This window comes from Pseudochaenichthys georgianus, chromosome 13, assembly GCF_902827115.2.
Source record: "Pseudochaenichthys georgianus chromosome 13, fPseGeo1.2, whole genome shotgun sequence".
Lineage (NCBI taxonomy): Eukaryota > Metazoa > Chordata > Actinopteri > Perciformes > Channichthyidae > Pseudochaenichthys > Pseudochaenichthys georgianus.
The window spans coordinates 9,580,466-9,600,809 of NC_047515.1; the positions used below are offsets into that span (position 1 = coordinate 9,580,466).

General features: G+C 40.9%; 1 long non-coding RNA gene across 3 annotated transcripts in view; it reads left to right on the plus strand.

Moving 5' to 3' along the window:
* LOC117457691 (uncharacterized) overlaps positions 1-20,344 on the plus strand; it is a 120,095-nt gene that overhangs the window by 67,011 nt on the left and 32,740 nt on the right. For all 3 annotated transcript variants that reach the window (XR_004553351.1, XR_004553352.1, XR_004553350.1), the window contains one exon: positions 16,779-16,831. This is a non-coding gene — a long non-coding RNA (uncharacterized lncRNA). The remainder of the gene's footprint in view (positions 1-16,778; positions 16,832-20,344) is intronic.

The following is a 20,344-nucleotide window of genomic DNA, read 5'->3' on the forward strand; positions in this document are numbered from 1 at the left end:
TGAGTCAATCAATGAGATCACCAAAACATGGATTGGTTTGCTGTCTAAACTATTAGATGCGGTATGAAGTAGTCATTTAGGTACACAAATGTTTTCCATTAATTGAATAATGAAGGATTATTATGATGACTTAAGATACCTGGACATATAAAAAGTCTTTAAAGTTACCTCCACCAAACCAGCTACAAAATGTAACATGTGTTTACATTAATGGATCATTAATTACAATAAATATTGGTTTGAAAACGTCTGTTCTACATATTTAGTACTTTTTCTTATTGTACATTTAGTACTTTTTGGGGCTAATACTTTTACGCTTCTACTTGGGTAACATTTTGAATGCCAGAAGTTTACTTGTAGCAGAGTATCTCTTCACTTTGGTATTGTTACTTCAGTAAAACATCTGAGTTATTCCCTCCCCATTAGACACAACGCAGTGCTTTGCTTCACTTCTGGTGTTAAACTATTGTTAGATGAAAGCATTGATACCGCACTCAAGCCTGTTTCGGAGTTACAACCACAAGGCATTTTCTTAGCTTAGCATAAGCAGGAGGAAACTAGTCTGGCTCGCCAAAGCTCAAAAGAGCGCCCCAACCTTAACCCTGACCCTCAGAAGACTCTAAAGCTCACTAATGAACGTATATCATTATCAATTCATCCATATCCACAAACAATGTTAATATGACAAGTGGTTTAATGGCATTAACTCACGTTATGCATGCTGGTACAATTTAAGCAGAGCGAGTATTAATCCGCAAGGAAATGACAATTATCCAATAGTAATTAGATAATTGTTTAATTTGAATGGCCTGCCTCGGTCTGTCTGACCTTCACCATTTTTCTTCGACCAGACACTGCAGCCCGCTGCTCAGGGCGGACGCAGAGCTGATGTGTGTTAGTGTGTGTGTGCACTGTGGTTTGGTGCATTTGTGTGTTTGTGTGGGGGGGTGCCAGTGCATGCAAGCACATTCCATCTACTGAGTGTCAAATAAGGTAATTACAAACTGAGAACGGCTGCCCAGAGCCAGAGAGCATGTGCATGTGTGTGCACAGATTTTATTTATTTTTAATAAATGAAGACAGATACAAAAACATGCATGCATACATGCATTTTAATTGCTGTCTTGGGTTTTTATTTGAGACAGAAAAAGAGTGTGTGTGTGTGTGTGTGTGTGTGTGTGTGTGTGTGTGTGTGTGTGTGTGTGTGTGTGTGTGTGTGTGTGTGTGTGTGTGTGTGTGTGTGTGTGTGTGTGAGCAGGGTGGGGCGTCAGCCGAAGAATCAGACGAGACAGAGTCAGACAGAGGAGTGTTACCTCACACTCTTTTTCCAAATGGTCAATTTTTGATTGTCAGTATCTGACGTTCTCAGATGTATTATCTCATCTATATTATTAGTAATAGCTCACAGCGTTGCTCGAGCTATGTTGAGACACCAACAGGGATTTGTGTACACTTTGAATAGTGGTCTAGTGGTCTGAAGCTGCACATAAACATCATGTATTATCAGTGGTCTGTCAAAATAATCCATACAAAGATGTGACATTTTACGCCAGAGTGTGTTCTTGACAGAAAGGAAACATCTATGAGGCAGCGCAATAGATGCAAGTTCTCTACATAAAAAGCAAGATTTTCTTTAGATTGTGTACCTTTTATAAAAGACAGTCAGACACCTTGTCTATTGAGTGTTAGATTACCTCTTCAATATACGTAGAAGTCTAAAAAAGCCTCGTCTGTACTGGTTGGTAGTCGCTATTCAAAGGATAATACCTGTTTTCACCTATCAGTCGTTCATTAAATAATACTCAACTATGAACATATACATTTCGAGTTAAATGCCTACTAAATGTATTATCAATATGCCGTTTAGGATGGAGAGTATCAGATTGAACTTGTCTTGGATCAAGAAAGGAACTGTTACTTCTTTCCGTTATTTTTGGAAATGACAGGTCCTTGAAGTTAGAACAAGTAGCCAAAAGCAGCTTTTCATTTATTGTTGACTGAAATGATGACTGTCAATGGCAGATTTTCAGAGATACATGTGTTAGTCTTAGTAGTACACAAGGAGAAATGTACCAATAAGATCTAACTATTTCTACATTCTAGCTTAACCTTGTTGGCTGATATATTCATATTTCGCAGATATTTTACAACTGTAGATTTTTGCTTTAAATGTTACAAAGGAAAAGGCTGATGGCAAACATGAATCTATCTCAGGTAGGAAGATAAAGAGCCCAAACTAGCAGCTAACCCTAGCGGTAACTCCAGAGAGGGAACAACATCGTTGTTTTAAAAGTCCCAAGAATGTCTCAAGTCCTTGAACTCAAGTCCCAAGTCAAATCAAGAAATGACATGTTTAAATGTTACACCTTGTGGTTTCAAACTAAGTGGATCTCAGAAATTAAAGTTGATTGTTGGGAAGGAACAGCGTTAAAGTGGGTTGATTCACTAAATGATTGGAAATGAATTGATACATGGCACACTTCAAATAACTTTACGGTATAAAGTACTTTCAAGTCAAAAGACTCAAGTCCACGTGAAGTCACGAGAAAAATGTTTTCAAGTTGTAGGTTTTTTTTTTATTTTGTCAGGTCGAGGCTAAATCTCATTGAATAGGTCATGTGACTTGAATCCATACCTGTGCTAGACTCTGATAGCACCCAGGGTAGCCTTCCTTACATCTGGAAATGTAACGATTACACTTTATTCTACCATTATGCAAAGCCCTAACCCTCTATGTACAATCTTAGTGATTTTCTCTTTGCCTTTGAAGTAAAGCAACATTGGGATAGAGAAAACAAACCCACTCTTTTTGTTCTTGTTCTTTTGGTTGCGAACGAGCTCAAAAAAGACACCAACCTCTACTCTTTAAATGCTGAACATCCAGCAGACAGTCCCTTTTTCAGCTTGCAGACGGACCCAACGCTGGGCTGCTTGGATTAGATTGGACACTCGCTGTTCAGAGGCGGGGTTTAGCGAACTCACTGACTGTACATACGTCAGATGGAGTATAATGGTTTGTGTAACAGGTTTGGAATTCATGAAAGCTTTTCCATCTGAAAATAAACAGCTGTTTTCAGGGTCTTTATATAAATGAATGCTACAGCCTTTTATGAAAGTACAATATTGTCAGAGTAGTGTCTTTATCTAAAATCAGAAGAGCTCTAGCATCTTGTGATTGTAGGCACAGCTGTTTTTCATCATTAATAGTAACAGTCCTTTCTGCTCGGTTTACCCTTGTAGGACTCAGATCTATTTGTGAGCTCTGATCAAGCTTTGGAGGAAGAACAATTGTATTCAAACTATCGAACCATTTTTTAAATAAATGCAAATCATTAAGTCAACTTAATAGCCTTGACTTTAATCCAATGTGATTACAATAAGGCTTGTTTTGGTCAACCAACCAAACGAATGCCATTGGTCCTCAGGTTCAAGTAGTTCACTTTTTTTTGTTTTTGATGTTGATTTTTTTTTTGTACCTCAAGGTCAGTATGTACCCTCTATTGGTTTACGGTTTCATTCGATTTTAGCGGCATTTGCGTTATGGAGAATATAAAATATCCCACTATCTTTTCTGAAATACCTCAGAGACGATACTTGGAAAATATTGTTGGGCTGACTGCTGGTGCTTTTTGATATAATGACTAAGGCAACATTAATATAATGCCATATTACGATATCCAAATATCTCAAATCTAAGACGATATTGAGTCTCACACCATGATATTGACATGGCATCAATGTATTTCCTAATCCTAATTTGAATCAGAATCTGAGCACAGAAATGGTTCTGTGTTAGCCTGGTTCCAGACCCCAAGATATAAGCCCTATTGTATGTTGTTTTGCTCATTGATGGCATGGCAATGGCATTTAGACGATCAGAGCCATGATGTTATCAGACTGTTGAGAAATATACATTTGTGAAAAGTAGCAACAGAAAAACATGTTGAGATGTGGACAACCTTGATGATATCATTGATGCGCTGACAGGTAGGTTGTTGTCAACAGAAAAAAAAATCTTTCAAGATCCTATACTGAAGACCACACAATGACACTATCATAATGAAGCACATTTGCTAAGTTTTTTATTTACCAACGCATGTGTTTTTAGGGCTCTACTTTTCCTTTCCTGTTGTGTGTTATATAGGTTTTGGTGCATGTAAATGGTCTGCAAAGGCTAAAGTCCCAACGTTCCCACACTAACATTAAATACAACATTGACATTGATTGTAGCTCAGTTGGTCACAAATATTTAATGTATCCTAATAAAATAAGGTTGAAATCAAGTTTGAAGTGCTCTGAAACCCATCACCTTGGTTTTATGCTTGAAAGCAATTTGAAAGATTTCCTTGCAAATCCAACACACACAAAATAAAACGCACTGTTCTGATCCACCAGTTACAATTCTCTTCTGCAACAATGTGCTCGGTGTACAGTATAACAACATATGGAAACGTACTATATTGTAATATTCCTGCATATGTCTGTGATATCTCCATATTTTAGTCATAGGCATGAAAGTGGAGTGTCTTTTAGAAATGTAGGGCGGCATGGTTTGGGGGGGGGCAGCCGAGACATTTCTCTCCTACCAGTTGATCCTTGCTTCCTGACAGAACCTGCTGTAAAGTGACCCGACAAACAGACAGCACGCACTTACAGTCTCAGTATCTGTTGTACACACACACCGACATGACACACGAGATGCACGTACAGGATGATATTCAGTGCACTCCACTGAGACAACACAGATGTATGAGATGGATGCAACGTTTATACTTCCAACAGTCCCTGACAGCCTTCAACCTGCAGCCTTTTTTTGGTACACAAGTAGCACTCACGTTTGTTGGAGTGTGTGCACGTAGATCTGTGTGTGTGTGTGTATGTGTGTGTTGCGGTAACAGTACACAGGATGCTTTTGTACAACAGGCCCATGGCTTTAGCGTCTCCTCCATAAACACACTGTGTGCTGCATGTATTTTCACGTATGCGCATGTGGTCTTTTCCCTCACTCATTGTTTCTCAGAAGAGTTCACTCGGTGTCCCAATGGAGTGCAGCTCTCGCCCCCGGCCCATCTGACTTTGGGCCTCCTGCTTCTTGTCCGACCCCACTCGCCTGTCTCTCCTCTGGCTACGATCCACCAGACTCCTGCTGCAGCGAATACTAATCCTTCTCCTGACAGCTCCTTAAAACAGCTACGCCAGTGTTGTCGTGAAGGCAACATTTCCCATTAGAATCCAATAGTCAAAGCCACAAGAAGAAAGTATTGTTACGAGCTGACGGATCCAACGTTTACTGAAAGTCTCTTGAACAACAAATAAACACATCAGTTGCTTGAATGGCACTTGGAGACCGCAGACATCCACCAAGGCCAACGGTGCTTTCACATTTCCTTCAATGGACCCATCGCCTGATTTGTTTAGTTGTTCTTCCAAAATGTCGTATATAATTGCTTCAAGGGCTAAAACAACTCATTGATAGCTGTATCCAAGTTGTTGTTGACTTGGGTTCCTATTCACGTTCTGTAACTAATTGTTCAGAGTATTCCGACATCACAGAAATGCAGCCTTTTCTATCAGGATTTAAGGTTTTTTTCCATGGCCCATGCTTTAGTCTTTCACCAAGTTTCTTTAAAGTCAGGCCAGTCATATTTTCTATAAACCTGCACACAAACAAATTAACAAACCAAAGAAGCCGAGAACATAATGTATTTACTTGAACTTGATTAAGCGTCTGACATCAGTGATTGTTTTGTATGGATTGAATCCACTTGAAGCAGCTGTGTTGTGTCGTATTCTGGGATGTTATGTATGCATAGAAAAAAGTGTATACAATAATAAAAGGACTCATAGTTTAAAAGAGTTCCAAAAGTCCAATTCCTTTTTCTTTATAGACCATGTTAGGGAGAAAGTTCTGGTGTTAGTTTTGGTAAGAATCAACCAAGCACATAAACATTAAGCTCCTTAATCACTTGATTTTCAGAATGAAGGTCATTTTGGTAGAAATGGTTTTCTAACCTGCTGCAACAGCAACAGCAACAACAACAACAACAGTGCACATTGTCAAACTACTGACATTTGGTGCTGAAAACTAGGGTTAGGGTTACACACACACACAGCACACACACACACACACACACACACACACACACACACACACACACACACACACACACACACACACACACACACACACACACACACACACACACACACACACACACACACACACACACACACACACACACACACACACGTACAGTATATAGCCAATGTAATCCCATCGTCTGCAACTGCTCATCCCTGTGTCCTGTGTTTGTTTGTGTTGTATCTGGTTCCCGGTGCCATATGCTATCCGCAGCCAAAGGTATCACGCTTTGCGGCAGGCCCTCAGTAGCCTGCTGTTCTCAGGGCTCGCCTCTTCTTGTCCAAACAAAGACTGCACTGACAAAAACAGTGAAGTATAAGAGTTCATGATGAAGGTTTCAGAGCAAAGACTTGCATATTGTTTTACTGTTTCACTTTCCAAACAGCTAGCATCTTCATCACAGTAGCCCTGGGGCCTATACTACGAAGCCGGTTCAACCTAACCTGGATATGTTTGAGTTAGCCGGTTGGCCTAATCCAAAACATACGCGCTCTCGCTAAACTGTACTACGACGCTGGTTATCAAGTGGATCGCTCAAGCCAGCCGTGTCCTATCTAGTTAGGTGCGCGTTCACATGAAAGGGGTGGTATTTGGAGCATTCGACCAATCACAAACATGGAGAAGCGCACTGACAGCGCAGCGTCATACTTCCTGAATGAAAAGTCAACTATAATATTAATGTTTAAAGTTAAACTTTAAACATCCATGACTTAAACACTTTATCCAGGATCAAAGCCACATAGCTGCACCTGCGAGGTGAATACAGCTGGTAACAGAACAAGTGTTTGAATGCGTACATTAACAGGTTTATGATATCACTGCCCCGTCTAAAACACCATCTGACTTTAATTACATTTGACTGGAGTGTTTCGTCAACTTAATGTGTTGTTTTAAATAATACTTCTGCATCCAGTATGTGACACTGTGAGTGTTGCACGGCCAGATACGGCTCAGCTGACTCAGATAAGGAGATATATGATACATTATGAAGTGATATGCCGCGGACTGTACTTAATGTACTCTGATCCGGTTACTTATGTTGTGGCCGATATTTAAGTAAGCTTTCTTAACGCTAATGTTATAATAGTCAGATTGCTCTGAAGATGGAGGTGATATTCTATTCATGTTCACGTTCACACAGTCGGTGATTTTTGCCGGCCGTCTTTCCTGCGACGGCAGTTTTTCTGTATTTCCTTTCTCCTGTAATATGACTTGATCGCTTTAAACTCCGCACACTGAGCTCTGATTGGTCAGCAGGCGGTGCTTTCACTGAGTTGAGCTCTTAGCCTGCAACCTAACCTGGTCCCGACCAGGCTAGCCGCTAAGCATAAGTTACCATGGAGATCTAGCCTGCTAAAAAGAGAACCAGCTTCGTAGGACCGGAAAGCCGGAGTTTTCCCTGAATTTAGGCGGCTAAGCGAAAATCCTGCTTCGTAGTATACCCCCTGGTCCAGGGGCGGACCTAGCACATTTGGTGCCCTAGGCGAGCTTCACCACTGCGCCCCCCCCCCCCCAAAAAAATCAAAACATCTTAACAGTTATACAGTAAAGTAAGGCAAGGCAAGGCAAGTTTATTTATATAGCACCTTTCAACACAAGGCAATTCAAAGTGCTTTACAAAAAACGAAAGACATTAAGAAAATGGCATTTAAAATCAATCATTAAAAAGAAAAGATAATAAAAGAAACATTAAAAGATAAAGGTTACAGTGCAGTTTAAGATGTGAATCAATTAAAAGCAGCGACAAAAAGAAAAGTCTTCAGCCTGGATTTAAAAGTAGTCAGAGTTGCAGCGGACCTGCAGGTTTCTGGGAGTTTGTTACAGATAATTGGAGCATAATAACTAAACGCTGCTTTACCATGTTTAGTTCTGTCTCTGGGGACAGAAAGCTGACCAGTCCCTGAAGACCTGAGAGATCTGGATGGTTCATAATTTAGCAGGAGGTCAGACATGTATTTTGGGCCTAAACCATTCAATGCTTTATAAACCAGCAGCAGTATTTTGAAATCTATTCTTTGACACACAGGAAGGCAAGGCAAGGCAAGGCAAGTTTATTTATATAGCACCTTTCAGCACCAGGCAATTCAAGGTGCTTTACAAAAATGAAAGACATTCAGATAAAGGCATTTAAAAACAGTAAAAGATAATAAAAGAAACATTAAAAGAAAAACAAAAAATGAAAGACATTAAGAAAAAATACATGGATAAAAGTTACAGTGCAGTCTAAGATATGAATAGTTCAATTAAAAGCAGCGACAAAAAGAAAAGTCTTCTTGCTGGATTTAAAAGTAGTCAGAGTTGCAGCGGACCTGCAGGTTTCTGGGAGTTTGTTCCAGATACTTGGAGCATAATAACTGAACGCTGCTTCTCCAGGTTTAGTTCTGACTCTGGGGACAGGAAGCTGACCAGTCCCTGACGACTTGAGAGTTCTGGATGGTTCATAATTTAGCAGGAGGTCAGAAATGTAATTTGCATAGCTATGGTAACTTATTTTGTTGGAAGCCAGTGTAAAGACTTCAGAACAGGAGTGATGTGATCCACTTTCTTAGTGTTAGTGAGGACTCGAGCAGCGGCGTTCTGAATTAGCTGCAGCTTTCTAATAGATTTTTTAGTGAGACCTGCAAAGACACCATTACAGTAGTCCAGTCTACTGAAGATAAAAGCATGGACAAGTTTTTCCAAATCCTGCTGTGACAGTACTGCACCTTTATTTATTAAAAGCAAGAACAAGAGCTAATAATAAATGTAAAGTGCACACTAAAGAATTAAAACAAACAACTTAGCTAACAAACAATAATAATAATAACAACAACAATAACAAACAATAAAAGAATGTGCAAATTTGCTTTCAAATAAAATTAAGAAGAAATGTAAAATATGTTACACATATCAAATAATCAAAATATAATATGCTAAATAAACAAACAAATAAATACAAAACCTTTCACCTTGGCACGTTTCTCTTCTTCTTTTCTTCTGTTTTTATACTGCGCCCCGGATGGCTTTTGCCTCTTCATAGTTCTCTAACGTTAGTCTTTCTTTCCTCAACGCTTAATTTTATAAACACTTGACCGATACCCATCAATGCACAGCGCTCAAGCATGTTCTGACTGTGAACACCTAAAGCCGAGGCTCTTAGACCGACCGACCGTTTTAGATTTTTGGCTCATTTCCCCTTATGTTAGAATATTGTTTTTGTATGTAAGAATAATGGTTGCAGATATAGAGGGGTAAAAAAAGTAAAAGTAAAAAAAAAAAAAAAAAAAATGTTTTTGTTTTTTTTTGGGTCCAATTTTTGGCGCCCCCCTCTGGGAGGCGCTCTAGGCAACCACCTATATCGCCTGTAGGAAGCTCCGCCCCTGCCCTGGTCTCTGTTCCAGCTATTGGCTATCAGGGGAAAAGGGTTTCTTTGAAATCAGTGTGCAGTGTTCCCCTGCTGCAATGCATTAGCCATTTCAATCATGAAGTGATGCTTGCAGCAGGGTAGCACTGCTCACTGATTCCAATGGATGTCAAAGATACAGTACAACAATTTGAGGTAATGCCGATGAGGAGGACACCTTTTCACTTATCCAAACTTCTCCACACCTTGCAGGAAAACTAAATGCACAATAGCCCAATCTATTTTATTCAACTCACTGAATGTTTATGTACAACTTAAAACATTGCATGCTCAACTGCGATGAATAAGAAAAGCAGTTCCTAAGAAAGTCCTGTAAGCATTCTTCCTGCAGTATTAAAGATACCAAAGTTGTTGTTTTGTTTAGACTTCTTTGGTCAAAATGTGAACAACAGTGGCAGATATGACTTTTGGGCCATTATTTTATCCAACACAATGATTATGGAAAACGGAATAAGGATCTGAGCTGAGTACAGCCCTACCATACGATGCAATGGAAATGTGACATTACAAAGGCCAAGATGGCTGCCAGACGCTGCGTTACGTCATCTGAAGTCCTACATGGCTTGAAATTGGCCTTAAGTCAATTATTACAATTCTTTCATTTGACCTGAAGAAGTGACTGGCATTTTTGACACTCCTCGACTCTCTATGGACTTTTGTTTTACATCCATGGCATCCCAGATGATTGACCTGAAACCAACCTGTAATCATTAAACGACCTGCACTTGTTTATAAAGAGGAGAAAAAAAGAAGCTCCTTTCCACTGCTGTCCTAGAAATTCTCTTTCAACTGCTTTTGTGAATTCTGTTTGAAGCCCGACTTGACAGCTTCATTTGTGAAGTGTCTCAATTAGGAGGAATATTTCTGCCGACATATCTCGACGCCTCAGACTGTCTCACCAGAACATGAAAGCCCGGGCTTAAGGAAGTCATCACACACCTCGGCAGAGAGAGACAGTCACACACTCATGCAAACACTAAAAATAGAGGCAGCTATCCTACTGACGCTGGTTAATGCTCCTCACCCCAGACAGTTGGATTTGCATATTTTTAATGTGCTTTTTTCTTCCTCGCTCCTCTGCATTTCTCTTTTACTCTCCGTCTTTCCGTCTTGTGTGAAACAGCCTGGTCTCTTATAGGAATTATCAGGAGTGCTTACAGTGCTTATTGGGAGGGAGCTTTTTGTAACAGAAAAGCAAGGGAAAAAAGCAGCCTGAAAAGATTTCAACAATTGTGGGAATTAGAGATTTTGGAAAGGCGAGACACCCCCGCCACCACTTACCCCAACTCTCTCTCTCTCTCTCTCTCTCTCTCTCTCTCTCTCTCTCTCTCTCTCTCTCTCTCTCTCTCTCTCTCTCTCTCTCTCTCTCTCTCTCTCAGGTCTTTCAGGCCACTGTAATGGTCTCCATCTGGTCTGTGTGGGGGGAAAGAAAAGTATTGAGTCCTTGGGCTGTATAGGACGGCCATCTGGGTCGGGCCACACCCACTTCTCAGTTGTCCCAACCGACCAGCGACAGGCCCAGTGGCTTTCTACACGCCCTGACCTCGAGTCAGTTACAATAACTACAATAGGTCCTGGCCCACTTATTCCATTAAGTCCATGTTAGTCTTATAATACATCGTCAGCATTGCAGTAACATAGTAGGCTGTGCTACTGTCATTTATTATGGGCATTTAAAAATGATTATAAACCAATATTGCCCCAAAACAATCTGTTTCCAAACATCACACCGCTATGGTTACGTTTCAGTATGACTCCGTAAGGCTTAGGTTAATAGGTATGGAAGCCCAGTGAATACAAAATCTGGTAAACTTTTTTTTTACTTTTTCAAAACAATTTTTTATCTGTGTTCTGACTTAAGAATGGGTGTAAGAAAAGGGTTTTGTCAAAAGTAATTTTTTTCAGATCCTTAAAAGATACTGAAAAAGTATCCCTTCATCACCCCATCCCAAACGTTTGGGGTAATAAAATGCTGGCAAAAGAAAACATGAAGTAACTTTTTGTTTGTTAAAAACAAGTTTTTAGAGATGAATGTGTGTTGTTGCTGTACTACTCATGCTAGCCACAAGAGGCTGAACTGCACCCTTACCCCATGTTCATAATGGGATTAAAACCAATTGTGTTTTCATCCGGGTACGTTTTCATTTCTCCATGCACTCAAGGTACATCGTGTGCTAGCAAGTCAGGACACATTACTGCCATGTATTTCCTTTGGCAACACATGTAATTTATTAGCATAAGTGAATATTGCTAAGGATAAAGGAACCAGTTGTGAAGGTCCTTCCAACATTTTTATATTTTTCCTAAATCAATTCAATTATATCTCAGTGTTTTGTTGAGCTTACAACTTCTTACTACATCACTAAAATGTTCTTACATAGTTTTCTTGATGGCTTAATAAATGTTGACATTTGAAAAGCGCCTTCCACCAATATTCCAAAAAGCCCTGGTAATTACCAGCCAGTTAGAACACGTGTAAACCGGAACAATTGTATTTAATGGCAGATAAACTGCAAGTCAATTGATGTTTTCTATTAAGAATTGTGCAAGACATTGTAGCCGAACTTAATTTTGCAATCCTGATGGTAATAAGCGGCATTTTTAGTTAATAACCAATATCAGAATATACAACTTTGACAACCAGATGATGATGAATGGGCTGAAAGCAACATACACATATCTACCAATCTCCAACAAAGTAATCACATTGTTCTAAAAACATATTCCACCAGAATAATATGTAGACACTATTTTTGTGGGGGGGGGTTTTCTTCAGAAAATTCAAGAAGTTCAACTCTCTCCAAAATGTCCCTTAACTGTTACTGCACTGAGTAGTACTATAATGCTTCTTTGACTCAGTACAGACACACGGGTGGGTTCCCTTTCCTGTAGTGTGCTATAGGTTATTGTGCATGCAAATGGTCTGCAAAGGCGAACATCCCAAACTTCCCTCCAGAGGGAGTTTCTCTCCCACATATATTGAAGCGGCTGACCAATCACAATAGAGCTGGTCAGCTAACCAATCAGAGCAGACTGGGCTCTGGTTTCAGACAGAGGGTGAAAAGAGGTGCTGCAGCACAGGCAGTATGAGAAAAATAAAAATGAACATTAAAGCATGGAAACATGTCACGGTAGAGGCAAACACATACAAATATGATCCTGACAATGAGCAGGACAGGGCCCCTTTAAGATAGATATATGGACAGTGAAAACCCGTATTACTGCTCGCTGATATTTAAAAAGTTAGACATACAGAATATGTTGTAGACACTTTAATATCATTGAAGTTTTACACATTGTGTCTATAACATCATTTTTGTTCTTGGCGAAATAAAAATGTGTTAGACATTAATTAGGCTGGAACTCTCAGCTACATTGTACAAACGATGACATATCATTCTCAAGTACAGCTCGATTTAGAGTTATCATTTAGTTAGTACAGTGTTGTTGTGTTAGATTCTCGGCCTTGCCGTGTTCAGTTCAGACCCGGCACTTTAACACAAATAGTACATCTACTGTGTCATCATAGCAGACGCTCAAGATGAGGGTTTATAATAATATGCTAAATGCTTGACCAGACCACTCAAATGATGTTGAACCAAACACATCGCAGAATCTAAGTCCCAGAGTTTCAGCTGTTTATTTATTAAATAACCTGCAGCAGTCGAAATGTCCGATAATCTAAACACAGTTTTATTTCCTCAAGAGCGCTTCAAATATAAACAGCCCATCCTGTTACAGCTAACTGTTCGCAGTATATTTATTCATCCGATTTTAAATAAAGTTTCCTGCTCATCGGTTGGGCATAAGTAAATCATTTTAAATAAAACCGTGTCCTGGTATTAGTGGCAGTAGGTGTCATCAGATTGAATCCATTCAGATTCTCAAACATTTTTGTCAAGAATCCCCCGTCTCTTCCAACACGTTGTTTTATCAGGATCTCAAATGGAAAACCGGACAATTAAGTGTAGCTTTTTGACCTCAGTGATTACATGCGAAAACAAACTAGATAGATGCGCCTTTCCAGAAAATAATGTTTTGGGAATGTTTTAACTCTAAATCAGGACTTCTCTTTTAAAAAAGACATACAGTATTAAGCTCATATTTAGGTTTCATATATTATATGTTATATATATTGTATTGTTTGCCTCTACTGTCTGTGACATGTTTTCAAGTCTTTATCTTTCCCAGGATGAGACTCCTTCTTTGGGATTGTAGCCTTTGTAGACTGATGTTCATGCACAAACACATACAACACACGAAAACCACAGAAAGCGTGATAGTGCCCTTTAAAGGACCCATGTCATGGCCATTTCTACTGATCACAATTCCATTGTTGAGGTCCACTAGAATAGATTTACATTGTTCAATGTTCCAAACTCACATTGGTTTCTCATACAGCATCTCTGTATAGTATGTATTCACTCTCTGTCCTACACGGCTTGTTGGCGCTCCTGCCCCCCCTCCCTGTGAGCACTGTGCTCTGATTGGTCAGCTCGCCCACTCTCTTCTGATGAGTCCACCACCGTTACAGCGGAACATCAGTGATGGCGTTTGTTAGCAACCAGAAAATGACACCAGTAATGACAAACAGATGAGAATGCTGCGTGGGGTGTGGGTGCCGTGTTGGCGGGACGTGACAGGGCTCGCTGCTCCGCCCTTTGAGGCTCGAGGAGCGGACAGTGTGAGCTGGATCACTGGTGTAGCTTCCTGGTTGCTGCGTGGGGTCTGTGAGACAGCGAGACACCGCGGAGCTCAGCCTGAGCACACACGTACACTCACAGCCTGAGAAAAGTTAAGGCTGAGTGAGTGTGTGTGTGTGTGTCACCGTGACCAGGAAGAAAAATAATGGAAAAATAAAAATGTCCAACGAGGCGTTCTGGGGCAGCACAGACAGGTCTTCTCTGTGTTAGAGTTGTACTCGCTACAGGGTGTACTTTGAGGGTTCGTGACTGCAGACCGTTCACATGCAGAAAGGCTTCATAACACAAGGGGGCGGGTGATAACTGGAAAAGCATGTTATGGGATCTTTAACTTAAGTATTAGGAAATCTTAGGAAACCATTTAATCAAATGTGCCATATGTTACCAACATTGCTGCTTTACAGTTACAAAGTGACACAAGATGTCAAACATCTAGCCTCACCTGGCTTTAGTTTGACGATGTAGGCTACCCCTGCGATACATAATTGACCTCATATCTGTTTTTAAATGTGCATGAATTGAGTGCAGGAATGTGCCCCGTAGATTTCTCCCAGTTTGTCCCTCACTGATTCTCCCCATCATCCGTCAGTCTGTCTTTGCCTTTGGCCCCTGTGTGTTTGAGGTGGCTGTCTGTCTATCTGCGGTCTGTCTGTCACCCCTGACCTTCCCTGTCTGTCCCACAACAGTCATCCAAGCTATACGGCCGCTCAGCCAGTGGAAGAACGCTGGGCACGGTGCCAGCCAGCCGGGGCGCCAGTTGGGCAGTCCATCAGTAGCATTAAAGACATGTTATCCACCCGAGTGTATCCGCCTGGCTTACAGCCCTGATCCCCTGTCCGAGCCCCCCCCCATGCTGCCCCTTTGACTCACTCAGGGGCCATGGTTAAAAGTGCACAGTCCCCTTCTTGCTTTATCAGCATGGCATCCAGCCTCCTGCTTTAGGTCTCTTAAAACACGTACACAAATAAATGAGATGGGTGCTGGAAATAACTACTTTCTCATCTCCAGCCAAGCTGCCCTGCTAGTCAGGTCATTGTCTTTAAAGGGACAGGGGCCCAGGGAAGGCAGGCCGCTTTGGACCTCCTCTCAGTTTCTCTTCATTTGAACCATGACATGATAAAGATACAATTATTCTCAGAGTTTTAAAGGACTGCGTGTTTACAGTTAAACAGAAAATGACTGTCATTACATCTTTAAATATAGCCGTTGCTCTTATGATTCTGGATATATGAAATGTGTAACCTACATCCAAACATCTTTGATATAATGGCCTCTGCTTTATAAGTTTACTGTTATTATTTCTGCTTCGTGGAACAGTATACAACTACTTACTGGGCGTCTGTGACTTAGGAAGTCGTACACAAGGATCGGTGGTTCAACCCCATACTCCTTTGGGAAGATACTGAACCCAAAGGCTCTTCCGTGTGATTGTGTGTCAGCTAAGATCCTGATAATCACTTTGACATGCACATAGACACCGTCAGTGTATGATTGGGTAAATGTTGCCATGCAGTAAATGCACTGAATTGTTAGTCCATACTGATCAATCAATCTAATTATGTTTATCCATCCATCCATCCATCTTCTCCCGCTTATCCGTGGTCGGGTCGCGGGGGTAGCAGTTCCAGCAGAGAGCCCCAAACTTTCTTTTCCCTGGCCACATCAACCAGCTCTGACTGGGGGGTCCCAAGGCGCTCCCAGGCCAGCGAAGAGATATAATCCCTCCACCTGGTCCTAGGTCTACCCCTCGGTCTCTTCCCAGCTGGACGTGCCTGGAACACCTCCCTAGGGAGGCGCCCAGGTGGCATCCTAACTAGGTGCCCGAACCACCTCAACTGGCTCCTTTCGACGCGAAGGAGAAGCGGCTCAACTCCGAGTCCCTCCCTGATGACCGAACTTCTCACCTTATCCCTAAGGGAGACACCAGCCACCCGGCGGAGGAAACCCATCTCGGCCGCTTGTATCCGCGATCTCGTTGTTATTATTAATTATGTTTATAAAGCCCAATATTCCAAATGACACATTGTCTCACACAAAAACTCCAGGGACGATGCCTACAGTACAAGTAAGCTGTTGTCAGTTAGCATAACATATTACAAAGAAATGTTTTTGCTATTCAGAACATGAGACAACAAATCGTAAGGGTAGGATCAAAGATTTCTAGAGCTTCCTGCTGTCATGTGACCAGGTTAAGCGATGGATATTGGATGGGTAGGTGTTGTTTGGTGAGGGAATGCTGCTGGAGCTCTGGACAGCTATTAAAGGTCCTGAAGAGCTCAAAGTCGTTTTAATCCACGGATAGATGGTCATCGATTTCTCTTTAGTTAATCATCATAAACGTCTCTTCCTTTCTAGCGTCAGCCCATTCTTATCTAATCTTTCAGTTTGTCATTAGGAACATCTAAATTATGATTCCACACGCATATCACTTGGCGTGACTGCATTTCTGTATAATGATGAGATGGATTTTGTGGGTTTGATATGTGATCTTTTCTCGGGGTACTTTAACTACACTTGTTTCTGTTCACAGCCGTTATCATGGAAGACCGTGAAGACGAGGGCCGTTGAGGGAAAACACAAAAGGTAATCCATTTACCTTTATCATATTGAACGAATGAAATCTCTCCATCTTGACTGCTCGCACTTGATCCATCGACATTAAAGCGCTCAACCTTTCAACTACGATTTTCAGAGATTGTAAATATTGCCTCAAACAAGTGTCTGAAAAGCAGTGACTTTGACGGTTCAAATGAACCACCCACACATCATTCCAATCAGAGGTTGATTTCACAAAGATTGTGTATCATGTAGCTTAACCAGTCTCAATGTAGCTTATGGACTTGTATAATGGGAGTTGATTGGACAAAAAACCTTTTTAAGCCAGAAAGTTAGCCCTCCTATCCAAGAACATGTCTGAACCAAGACCCTGCTGACAGCTGATGGTCACAGCTGGGAGAAGAATGCCAATATCTTCCCCCTGTGTGTTTGGCCTTCATGGTGGAGGGATTGACTTCATGTATTCCTGATATCTCACTTTGGCTGCCACTGTTTCACATTGCATACAGTAGTCTCTTACAACACAGTCTTTTTTCTTTCTTCTCGAGATATACTTGGCATCAACGTAGTGTTAACCTTTACATTCTTTCTTCCGGTAGTCAATTGTTCTCAAGTGATTTGCATTGAGTGGATAGCTGCTGCTAAGCCCATGGAACGTATCCTACTGTATATAATTAAACGTGTTCAGAAACACATGTGGGTAGTCTTCCTCCATCTTCCATTGCCAAACACCGCTCAGTGGTATTGTCTCTGCTGGAGTGCTGCAGGGGAAATGAATGCTCTTGTTGAGAGCTTAAAGAGCTGGAGGAAGTCATAGACGCACTGTTCCCCCTCCTTCTTCCTGTCTTTCACATCCCTCACCCGTTATCCTCTGTCTATGAAATGAAGTGCATTACAATATTCCCACAGGGCCAAATGCACCAGAGAACTCAAGTACCTTGCATGATACATGATTCACAGTTGGGAACAAGTTTAGCTGATGAATTGGGTTTCTATAATTAAGGGCTGATATTGACCTTTTATGAGAAGTTCTCAGCGTTGTCCACTTTTCAAGTGATAGATGTAATGATTGCATATTTATTGTAGAATTGATTACGGTACCCTTGTCTTATATTGTCCATACGATTGAATTAATTATTGAGCTTATTCCATTGGCTGACTCATATACTGAAAGAAAATGGCAGGTCACGGCTAAAGACAAAGTTATAAAACAGTCTATTTAATACTAAATATTAAAATGTAGGTATATTTTAATTTCAGATTAGATTACATTTGATTCAACTTTATTGTCATTGCAAAAAGTAAAAGTACTGAGACAACACAATGCAGTTAGCATCTAACCATATGTGCAAAAGAAGCAGTAAAGTGCACTGTTATTTATAGTATAATACAAGAATAAACATACGACAGACATACAAAAGTGTTGGCAGAGGGTGTGTTACCACGGCGTCTCAGCAAATGTCAAATCTCCGGCCGTAACGTCCAATAGATCTTCAGTGTCATCAGTTTTAATGTGTGTAACTTTCACCACAAAGAAGATACTATTAGGCTTTTTAGAGATCTCCCTTTCCACAGCTATTGTATCTGTGCAAAGGCTTGCATCCGAAAAGCTCTCTGTAGGGAGTTTCTCTCCAACACACCCCCCCCCCCCCCCCCCCCCCCCCCCCTGCCCTGCCTAAAACGTCTTGAGTTGAACATTTTGTTTACTTCAGGAACATAGTGACATCATTATGTAACACTTATGCTTCTATTGGCTTAGGTGGAACAGCTCTCAATGCAAAAGCACTTCTCGAACATTAAAGCAAGTAAACATATCACAATAGAGCAGGGGTGTCAAACTCAAGGCCCGGGGGCCACATTCGGCCCGCTACTTCATTTTATGTCGCCCCACAAAAGCTTGTTTATTATACGGTTACATGCTACAGAAGCACGTTGCTCATAAACTACATGTCCCACAATGCATCTCAAATATGACTTTTTTCTCAGAAATTTGCCTTTTTTTCTTCAAAATATGCATTTTTTCATAGAATTAGATTTTTATTTCAAAATGTCACTTCTATTTATTTTTTCTCCAGAATTTGGCTTTTCTTTTTAAATCATTTTGGGACATATACGCACTGAAAAGACGTAGTTAATTATGAAGTTATTACCCTATCCGATGATAATCCAATGCAGAGGCAATGATGTAATATAATACATTATTTTATATATATCAAATATTTATATATGTATTTTCATATAGTCTTAAAGTTACAACCGGCCCTTTGAGTGCAACCATAATGCTGATGTGGCCCGCGATGAAATTGAGTTTGACACCCCTGCAATAGAGGCACGAAATACAAATATGAACCTGAAATGTGTCCTCCTTAATAACTATTGGCAACCGACTGTAGACACATACTAAAAAATACACATATCACAACATAACGAGCAATCCCAGTTTGAAGAAAGCAGACCATTTATAGCCATTTATAAAGACTTCAATCATTATAAAGGGGGGTTTACAATGTATGATGCAACATTAACCGTAAAACAACTGATATCAATGGTATTTGCTGCTTGGCAGAAAATGATTGCCATAAATCATGCTGATGCTGCAGACTTTGAAGACTGCATACATGCACAGCTCTTCCCTCTTATGATCATTTCAGAAATCGCCCAACTTCTCCATTGTAATTCAATGAAACTCTACCGCTTTGTTTTATTCTTATTCTCAGCCATGTTGTGTCTGAATTCAAGCAGCTTTTGCCTTGTTTACCCATGTCCTCCTGCTGCACTGCACCTGTAGCAGCAGCAGCTCTCAATGTGGAGCTTTAACATGAATGTTGTCTTGACGGACAGCCACTACTGTTTAGGTTGCATATAGCCCCCTGCTATACTAGCGCTAGGCTGCTGTCATGGTTTTATTGGGGGGGATAAATGCATGTGTTGCAAATATTGAAGGGATGTCCCCCCTGCAATCTCCCCGAAAAACCTGCAGCTATAAGCTTTCAAAAACATTTTCCCAAATAGTCTTTTCATATTTGCCTCAGATTGTGTTGCCCCTCCTTTTCTCTTTCCTTTCCTTCCTCTTCCCCTCCTCTAGTCTCAAAGGCCTTTTTTACTATTTCCTCTCTCCTGCTCTCTCCTCCTCTGCCGCAACTCACTTACAGTTTGCCCTCCTCTTCGAGACTCAATTTCTTTCAATTCCTTCTCCACTCATACCAGAAGTCATACCGATGCTGCCTCTTTTCAGCTCCCTATACTTCCTTTTCTATAAGTTATGCAGCCTCCTGCTAAGCCTACATCTGGAGCCGCTGCTGAACCATCTTCTTAAATTCCTGGCATGTTTCTTCTCTGAGCCAGGCATCCCGCGGCTGGCTGTCTCCACTCAGGATCCAACAGGATAAATGATACTGTGTCCTCACACAACCTATGCACAGGATAGGAACATCTACCAGCCAGTATTTTAGCTAAACGAACAAATGGAGCAGTGATCCAGGATGGCCTGCCTTTATTGACTGAGCTGTACGTTTATCATATATTAAAACACCTGTGTGA